General features: G+C 39.8%; 1 protein-coding gene across 1 annotated transcript in view; it reads right to left on the bottom strand.

Annotated features, from left to right (window-relative positions):
• LOC122563604 (stathmin-like) overlaps window positions 1–1,570 on the bottom strand; it is an 11,816-nt gene extending 10,246 nt beyond the window's left edge. The window contains exon 1 of the mRNA XM_043717544.1: window positions 1,465–1,570. The gene's annotated coding sequence lies outside the window, so the exon portion shown is untranslated. The remainder of the gene's footprint in view (window positions 1–1,464) is intronic.
• Between the last annotated feature and the right edge of the window lie 8,727 nt (window positions 1,571–10,297).

Genomic DNA, 10,297 nt, shown 5'->3' with positions numbered 1-10,297 from the left:
AAGCTGGGGCAAAACGTGATGGTTTAACCCAAACAAAACAGTCCCGACTCTCTCGAGACGATGATAAATCTGAAACCTATGTAATAGACATTGTAGACAGCAACAAGACTCGAGCGCCACCTGAAGCCGAAGAAAATGGTTGGCAACACAAGAGTAAGGCAGATGTGAAAACATGCTTTTATTCATCTGACTATGACAAAAATACAGTCTAGTTGCTTTGGTGCCAGTAAGGTGCCCAGTGCATTAATGATCATAAACAGACACTTTATAACATCAGTTAAGTGTATTTTCTAGGTTTAAAAAAACTGATCGGATCAAGTTACTGAAAAACAACAGCGGGCAACACCCAACCTAAATATGGCAAACCTAAGTGGATTTGAAAACAGATTTTGTACAAATTTAAAAAAAAAGATTTTTAAGCAATTATCCAGTTTTAGAAGTAAATACGACTAGTAAGATCGAATTCATCCCAAAACGGTACACGAAAGTCAACTGCTGGTCCATCCCCATCATTAAACCATAGGTATACAAAGCGATTCTTTGGGTACAATGGGTCTGGTAATAAATATCGCTTTGTTAAAAAAGGGCAAATATTCAGCTTTGATAGAAATTCAAAACAAGCATTGGCCTTTGTTTTTGTATGCAGCGTTTATATCAACCCTTTGTGCCAAGATAGGAAAAACACTCAAACGTTATTTCAGAACAAAGAGTCACTGTATTTCTTGACGGCTAAAAAACAGTGGCATTGAAAATCATACGGAAAGCAAATAATACAAGCTAGCGTGCGCTTAAAAACGGACAAGCTAAGTAATAATTCAGACAGGTGCAATAGATGTTGCAACATAAAAAATTAATGGAATGTTGCAACTGATACCTAGAAATATTTATTGGCTTTAAATTCTCCTCCCCAATTGTCTAGTTAGAAGGTGCCCCTCCCTTATTCTTTTGATGACTATTTCCAGACAATAACAAAAAAATTAGTGAAGTTAGGCAAAAATAAAACACGGCTCTGAATTTTTCGGATTTTTTTTATAAATGGATGCACGACGTTTCAAAACATTGAAGACTCATTAAAATCATTTTATAGAATTTCGAGTAGACATCTTGCTCAAAATAGGCAGCGCCCTCGCCCCCCATCCTTTGTACCTATTGCAATATGCACCTCTGGAAAATTAGATCGCCCAAGAAATTTAATCGCATTGAATACATGCATCAATTTCATTCCTTTTCAACAAAAATGATCACAGTAGCTTTGTTTTGCATCTTAAGCTAAAACAAGCAGCATCTCAATATGCAACAGATATACATTAACCCCAATTAGCCCGCTCGTTCTCAGACTTATCTGTTGCATCGGCACGAAACTGTAAAATTCCAAAATAACTCCTGAAAAAAAAAACCCAAAAGATGAATTGGTTAATCCCACCTAACGAAGAGCATGCATATGCCTAACACGCTTCCCCTTACCCTTGCTCCTTTCTTGTTCCCTTTGTCTCCCGCGCTCTGCACAAACCCGCTTTCAATTGCCAAAGCGCCCCCCGCCACTCCACCGAATAAAGACCGCCAAAAATACACCACGTGACAACATTCGCGCTCTCCCATTGGTAATGAACTGCAACACATGAAGGGCGCAAACAACGGTATGTCGATTCTATTGGTCCTTTTCAATATACTCCATCCAACCAAGATTTACTACGACGGCGGTGTACATTCATTGGTTTGTGACTTGAGAATTCCAACCCTGGTTGGCTAAGACGGTCCCCTTTTTTTCACTGATTGGCTGTTTTGCTCTCCAGTCCTTGCTGCATTCTTATTGGTCAAGGGATCTTGCCGCCTGACGAAACAATCACAATGTCGCCATAATATTTAAATAAAGGTTAATTTCACCAGATTGTGTAGATGCTATTCTGGTCATTTGGACCTGAGACTGTGTGGAGATGGTGTTAGTATAATGTTGCTGAATTAACAGTAAGGCTATCTGAGTTCAGTGTATGCTGACTAGTTTAGAAATGTTTGGCTAGTGACAATTATTATTGGTTCGTGGCAGAGCAATAGCCGCCTCGTCAAGGTACATGAGTTTGTTTCCATATTCGATAAGATGTTGGTAGTTCCGAGGAAATGTCGCTTCAGCTGAAACGTTAACTCCGATTTCTCTCCTGAGATGCTGCCAGACCTGCTGAACTGTTCTTGTTCTTTCTATTTTAGTTTCTGATCTACAGCATCTGCAGTTCTTTCGGTTATTATTAAGATCATGATTTATCTGAATCATTGAATAGAACCGCTACAGTGTGGAAATAGGCCCTTCGACCCAACAAGTCCACGCTGACCCTCCAAAGAGTATGAGTATCCCATCTAAACCCATTCCCCATTACTCTATATTTACCACTGATTAATGCACCTAACCTAATGCACCTAATCCCTGAACACTATGGCAATTTAGCATAGCCAATTCACCTAACCTGCACATCTTTGGATTGTGGGAAACTGGAGCACCCGAAGGAAACTCAAGCAGACACGGGGAGAATGTGCAAACTCCACACAGTCACCCCGAGGCTGGAATCAAACCGGGACCCTTGTGCTGTGAAGCAACAATGCTAACTACTGAGCCACAATGCCACCCCATCTGATTACTATCATTCCCACTTACATCATAAGACATAGAAGCAGAAATATGCTATTGGGCACATTGAGTCTGCTTAGCCATTGAATCAGATCGTGGCTGATGATAATATTCAATTCCACTTTGACCATATCTCTTTGTTAACCTTTCATTCCCTTCCTAATTAAAAATCTGTGTCTATCTCAGCCTTGAATATACTGAACAACCCACCGGAGAAAGCTCTTTGTTGTAAATAATTTTGTAGATTCATCATCATCTCAGAGAAGAAATTTCTATCATAAATGGAAAATGTATTATTAATGTCCCCTGGTCCTAGACTCTCCAAAGGAAAACAACTTCTCTGAATCAACAGTCAGAAAGATCACCTCTCATTCTCCTAAAGTTCATTGAGTACATGCTCAACCTCTCCTCAACGAAATCCCTCCATTCCCAGAGTCAACGTAGTGATCCTTCTCTGGACTCCCTCCAATGTCAACTTATTTTTCTAAGTGAAATTTTTTTTACTAATACTAAACATGCTCCCCCAAATACTTCACAACTTTGGTAACAGGATAAACCTTCAGTTTATCCTTTGAGAATTTGTTTTGAAGGCAAGGTAACAAGTTCGGCCTGATTTTAATTCAGCCTATGAAACCAGGCCAGGAAGGTAGGGGAAAAAAGGGTGGTTCTAGACAGTAGCGTGAGTGGGCAGTTAAAAAGATTTGATCTCAGATTACTCTGATCTCTTGGAAGTGACAGGCAGGCTTACTAAAATATTCAGAACAGGGCTCATTGATGTCACGGTGGACAGTTTGCAATTTTAACTTGAAGCTTGAATAAGAAGCTTGGATTCAATCTCACTCCATATCCACCACAACACTTTCTGTCAGGAAGGGGCACAATAGTTAGGGGAGGCGCAGGTAGATTTTTTTTTAACTGCTTCTTTATAGGCTGGGACAGAATGTTAGTGTTCTTCCTCCATCATTTTTGATTGGCCCCAGACTTTACCAAAAATCTGATGGTCAGGGATCAATCCCATGAGATCCTGTCTATTATCTCCTGCTGTCTAATAACTGTTACATCGTACTTGGAAGACTGTGCCTAATACCATGCTCCACTGTTTCACAAGTCGTCACAAAACATGAAATCCTAATGAGACACCAAAATGACCAATTTTCTCAACTAACTGCTAGTAAAAACAAAAGCAATTCACACCAGGTTAGTTCAGTAACAGTAAAAACTATTTATTGTAGCACATTTTAATTTAACAAGAGCAGTAATAAGAAAAAGGGCAGCACAGTGGCACAGTGGTTAGCACTGCTGCCTCACAGCGCCAGAGACCCGGGTTCAAATTGTCCGTAGTGTTAGGTAAGGGGTAAATGTAGGGGTATGGGTGGTTTGCGCTTCGGCGGGTCGGTGTGGACTTGTTGGGCCGAAGGGCCTGTTTCCACACTGTAAAGTAATCTAATCTAATCTAATCAAAAGATTTCTTATAAACATACACACAATCATATTTAAGTTAGACAGAAGACTACAATTTACCACATACACTGAGGTTGGAAAATATATAGACAGGGTAAATCCAATAATCAAAAGTCAAGACCGCAAAGTAGAAGATTATTTTCTCACAGTCAAAATCATAGAGCACAGAAACACAACTTTCCGTCCAACTTGTCTGCCTTAAACAGATATCCTAAACTGATCTAGTCCCATTTGCTAGTACGTAGCCCATATCCCTCAAACCCTTCCTATTCATGTACCAATCCAAATGCCCTTTACTCCACCTCCTCCGGCAGTTTGTTCCATACATGCACCACCTCCTGCATGAAAAAGTTGCCCCTTTGGTTCTTTTAAATCTTTCTACTTTCCCCTTAAGCCTATGTTCAAAACTAGGCTAGTTTTGGATTCTTCTACTCTGGGAAAAAAGACCTTGGCTATTCACCATATCCATATCCCTCATTTTATAAACCTCTATAAGGTCACCCCTCAGCCTTGATGCACCAGGGGAAAAAGCCCCAGCCGAATCAGCCTCTGCCTATAGCTCAAACCCCCAATGCTAGTAATATCCTTGTAAATCTTTTCTGCACCCTTTCAAGTTCATCAACATCTTTCCTAGAGCAACAAGACCAGAATTGTACAGCTGCATCATGATGTCCCAACTCCCATATTCAATGCATTGACCAATGAAGGCAACTGTGCCAAACACCTTCTTCACCACCCTGCCTACTCACAACTCCAGTTTTGAGGAACTATGTAATGACAACCCTAGGTTTCTTTGTTCGGCAGCACTCCAGACAGCCTTATCATTAACTGTATACGTCCTTGTCCTTTAGATTTTTTGCAATGTTGCCACACTGTTTTCCTTATGGTGACTGTGGTTCTTCAATTCTTTGATCAGGGAAATTTAGTCATTTTCTTAAAGGAATTCTTTCTTTTAAGCTTTCCTGGGTTTTTAAAATGCCTTTTCCCCACAGAGACAGTGAGAGAAATGAATACTATTTGTCTGCAGGCTCTGGATTCTTCCACTCCCTACTGTTCTTGGCTGAACCAGAGGGCTTTTATCAGGCAGAATGCTTAACTTGGAAGATTCTTTGCGCTGCTCAATCTCAAATTTTCCTTCTTGCTGCTTCACATACTGCCCTGATCTACAATATATGCAGCACTTGATTTTTCAAGTTCCAAAACATTTCTAGTATTCATCTTTCATTTCAGTTTATAGTCCCAAAAATGGAAAACATATGATCTCTTATTCTGCAAATTCCAGACCTTGCAGTAGTGGCTGGTCCTGAAACTTTGATGTCACTAATTTTGGCACTTGCACCATCCTATGAAATCTTCCTATTGCCTCTCATGTTTTTATGTATTTTACAATATCGCTGCAATTGAGACCAGAAAAGTTCTTTGCCTGGGGTGTGACACTTGCACAGGCTTTAGGATCATGAGGTCTTCAGCCGTTGAAACTATTTTGCTATTATGATAATATTACACCCCTGGCTTATCAGGAATTTGTGCCTTAAGTATATTCAAGGCTTCCATCACCTTTTGCAAAGAGAATACCCAAGTTTCATAATGAGAAAAAAAATCTCCATATCTCTATCTTAAATGTGTGACCCCTTATTTAGAAATAGTGACCCCTAGCTTTAGAATCTTCCACAGGAGGAAACACCCTGTTTATCACACACTGCCAAGGTCCCTCAAGATTTTATATGCTTTAGTCAAGATGTCTCTTACCTTACTAAACTTCAGTGGATGCAAGTGAGTTTCTCCTCATAATAAAGTCCAGAAAGTTGTGTGGTAAATCTCTGAACTGCCTCCAATGCATTTACATTTTTCCATCTAAAGGGAGACAAATGCTGTACAAAGAACCCTAGATGTAGTCTTATCAATACCCTTACAACTGAAATACAAGCTTATTCGATTCCCTCACAATAAACCATCACATTCTGTTAGATTATAAATTTTTAAAATTCATTCATAGGATCTGGGTGTCACTGGCTAGGCCAGCATTTGTTGCCCAACCCAAATTGCCCAAAGAGCAGTTAAGAGGCAACCACATTGCTGTCACATGTAAGCCAGATCGGGTAAGAATGGCAGTTTTCTTCCCTAAAGGACATTGGTGAACCAGATGGGTTTTTCTGACAATTAACAATGGATTCATGGTCAGCATTAGACTCTTAATTCCATATGTTTTAATTGAATTCAAATTCCATCATCTGCAGTAGCAAGATTGGTACCTGGATCCTCAGAATATTACTTAGGTCACTGCATTAACAGAGCAGCAATAATACCACTAGGCCATCACCTCTCCCTAATTACATGCTATACCTGCCTACTAAGCTTTTGCAATACAAGCAGTTAGACATTTGATCTGCATCTGAAATGTTCAATCTCTCAAGTTAGTAATATGTTTCTTTTTAATTGTTGTCACCAAAATGAACAATTTAACATTTTAATCACATCATACTAAATTTTCTAGATCTTCGTCCACCCTCTTAACCTATTCCTTTGTAACCTCCTCATGTCTCCTTTACAACTTACTTTTCAATCCATTTTTGTGTCATTAGTAAATGTAGAAAATATACCTTTGATCTCTTCATCCAACTCAACTACATTCATTGTAAGTTGAGACCCCAGCCCTGATCTGTGGTATGCTTCTTGGTATTACATCTTGCTTCTGTGGTATTACATCTTGCCAACCAGAAAATTACTCGTGTCTACTTTCTATTTCCTGCTTTTTTAAAAAATTCATTTTGTGGACTGGGTCAGCATTTTAATGCCAATCCCTATTTGCCCCAGAGAAAGTGGTGGTGAGCTGCCTTCTTGAACCATGATGCGGAGGTACTGGTGTTGGACTGGGGTGGTGCTGTGTGATTTGTAACTACTTGAATCACTGCAGTCGCCTGCTGCTTTCTAGCCAATCTTCCATCCACGTCAATATCTTATTGTCAACACAAAGATTTTATTTTCAACAATAAACTTTGATGTGCCATCTCAAATGCCTTCTGGAAATTGAAATACAGTATATTCACCAGATCCCCATTATCCAAAGCAGGTTACTTCCTCAAAAACTGCAACAAAGTGGTTAAACATGATTTCTCTTTCTCAAAACCATTGTGTTTGCCTACCTATCTTGATTTTTTTCTAAATTCCCTGCTAAAACATTTTTAATAATGGCTTCTAACACATTCCTGATGAAAGATATTTAGCTACCTGGCCTATAGTTTCCAGCTTTGTATCCCTCTTTTTTTTGAAGACAGCAGAAACATTAATTACTTTCTAATCTAAAAAAAGGAACCTTCCCAAAACTGTGGAATTTTGGGAAACTAAAACCAATGTATCAACTATTTCACTAGCCATTTATTTTAAGTTCCTGGGTGAAGTCTATCAGGACCTGGGGCCTGTTAGCCTATAGTTCAAACAATTTGGTCATTACCACATCCCTTACTTTTCCTATGTTCTTCATTCCCTTCCATTCCTGATTTAGAGCTGTTTCTGAGATATTACATATCTCCTCTATAATGAATCAACCAGTGCAAATACTTGTTCAATGTATCTGTCCATTCCTTGCATTCCCTTATAAATTTCACAGACTTACTTTCCAAAGGATCGATATTCAATTTTCCAACTCTTTCCCTTTTATAAAAACTAGAGAAACTCTTAGTATCTGTTTTTTATATTTCTAGCCAGCCTTTGCTAGCACTCTAATTTTTCTCTTCTTATTCATCTTTTTATCATTATTTGCTGTTTTTTATATTCTGTTCAATTTTCTGATCTGATTTACATATTTGTATGATTCTAAGCATTTAGGTTTGATACTACTTTTAATTTTTTCTTGGAACCACAGCTGTTGGCTTCTGTCTTGAAATTTTTCTTTCTTTTTAGGAAGTATCTGTTCTATGTATTTCAAGTTATTCCTTCACTGTCCAACACTGCATCTATATTGACCCACCCCTTAGCCAAAATTTGCCAGGGAATTTTAGTTAGCTCTGCTTTCACGTCTTCACTATTGCCTTTATTTAAGTTTAAAATACTGGTCCTACATCCACCCTCCTTTGACTCAAACTCTAAAAATTTAATCATATTATTGTCACTGCTGCCCAAGGGTTAATAGAGATGCTGTGGGGAACTTTTTCATAGGATTTCCAACAGAGCCTTAAGGAAGTTACATGCTGACTGACTGCTTGATGCATTTGTTGGCTAAGGTGTTTCTGTGCATAAACTACTCTAAAAGTTTTGATGACATCTTCCAACTACTTGGTATGTTCTACAGCAATTTGCTAGACCAACCCTTCACAACACTCAGGCAGGTAGAATCTCAGTGTGTTTGTGTACAGAGTGTGCACAAACAATTTGATGCAACTGTACACAAAAGTAGCCATCATGATGAGGGGAATGTAGGGCATGACTTTTTCTCCTTCATCTCAAAGTTTGCACATCCCTGTGAACAAAGTCCATTCATGACCTCCAAATTAAGCAAAAATTGGCTTGAATAGTCACCATGCATAAATGAAAAATCAGTAGGCCAGGCAGCATCCAAGCAGCAGGAAAATCGACATTTTGGGCCGGACGAATCCTGATGAAGGGCTCCGGCCTGAAACATCAATTATCCTGCTCCTCAGATGCTGCTTGACCTGCTGTGCTTTTCCAGCACTGATCTCCAGCATCTGCAGACCTCACTGTCTCCATAAATGAGAAATCAGCCAGGCCTGCGCTATGTACGATAACACTGAGAGGAAAGGGTTCTATACAATACAAAACAGAGCAGGGAAAAGAGGGTAGTCCTGCTTGACTCCAGACTTGATTGAAAAGTTTTCTGATCCCCATTCATTGATTGAGACTGAGCTACTGATGCTTGTCTAAGTTGTGTAATGAGCGCATTGTGAATTCTATCCCCAAACTCAATTTTAGACAGCACAATATTATATATGTAGGTTACAATGTTCTGTAAAAGGCTTTCTCCTGGTCCAGAATGACAAGGCAAGTGTTCACTAATGCTGCACTACACTGTCAGATTATATATAACACACTACGGAGGAGGAAATGCTGGATGTCTTGAAATGCATAAAAGTGGATAAATCCCCAGGACCTGATCAGCTGTACCCTAGAACTCTGTGGGAAGCTAAGGAAGTGATTGTTGGGCCTCTTGCTGAGGTATTTGTATCATCAATACTCACAGGTGAGATGCCAGAACATGAGAGGTTGGCTAACGTATTTAAGAAAGATGGTAGGACAAGCTAGGAAACTACAGACTGGTGAGCAGTGGTTGGCAAGTTGTTGGAAGGAATCCTGAAGGAAAGGATGTACATGTTTTTGGAAAGGCCAGGACTGATTACAAATAGTCAACGTGGCTTTGTGTGTGGGAAATCATGTCTCACAGACTTAATTGCATTTTTTGAAGAAGTAACAAAGAGGATTGGTGAGGGCAGAGGGGTAGGCGTGATCTGTACTGACTTCAGTCTGGCATTCGACAAGGTTCCTCATGGGAGACTGATTAGCAAGGTTAGATCACATGGAATACAGGGAAAACTAGCCATTTGAATACAGAACTGGCTCAAAGTAGAAGACAGAGGGTGGTAGTGGAGGGTTGTTTTTGAGACTGGAGGCCTGTGACCAGTGGAGTGCCACAAGTATCGGTGCTGGGTCCACTACTTTTCGTCATTTATATAAATGATTTGGATATGAACATATGAGGTATAGTTAGTAAGTTTGCAGATGACACCAAAATTGGAGATGTTGTAGACAGCGAAGAAGGTTACCTCGGATTACAATGGGATCTTGCTCAAATGGGCCAATGGGCTGAGAAGAGGCAGATGGAGTTTAATTCAGGTACTGCATTTTGGGAAAGCAAATCTTAGCAGGACTTATATACTTAATGGTAAGGTCTGGGGCAGTGTTGCTGAACAAAGAGACCTTGGAGTGCAGGTTCATAGCTCCTTGAAAGTGGAGTCACAGGTAGATAGGATAGTGAAGAAGGCATTTGATATGCTTTCACGTCTACCCCTTTGCCCTCATCAATCCTCTTCGTTACTTCTTCAAAAAATCTCAATTAAGTTTGTGAGACATGATTTCCCACACACAAAGCCATGTTGACTATTCCTAATCAGTCCTGGCCTTTCCAAATACATGTACATCCTGTCCCTCAGGATTCCCTCCAACAACTTGCCAACCACTGACGTCAGGCTCACCAGTGTGTAGTTCCCT

Source organism: Chiloscyllium plagiosum, chromosome 27, assembly GCF_004010195.1.
Source record: "Chiloscyllium plagiosum isolate BGI_BamShark_2017 chromosome 27, ASM401019v2, whole genome shotgun sequence".
Taxonomy (NCBI): Eukaryota; Metazoa; Chordata; class Chondrichthyes; order Orectolobiformes; family Hemiscylliidae; genus Chiloscyllium; species Chiloscyllium plagiosum.
The sequence above is the reverse complement of the archived record's forward strand: the minus strand, read 5'-3'. Positions and strand labels throughout refer to the sequence as shown.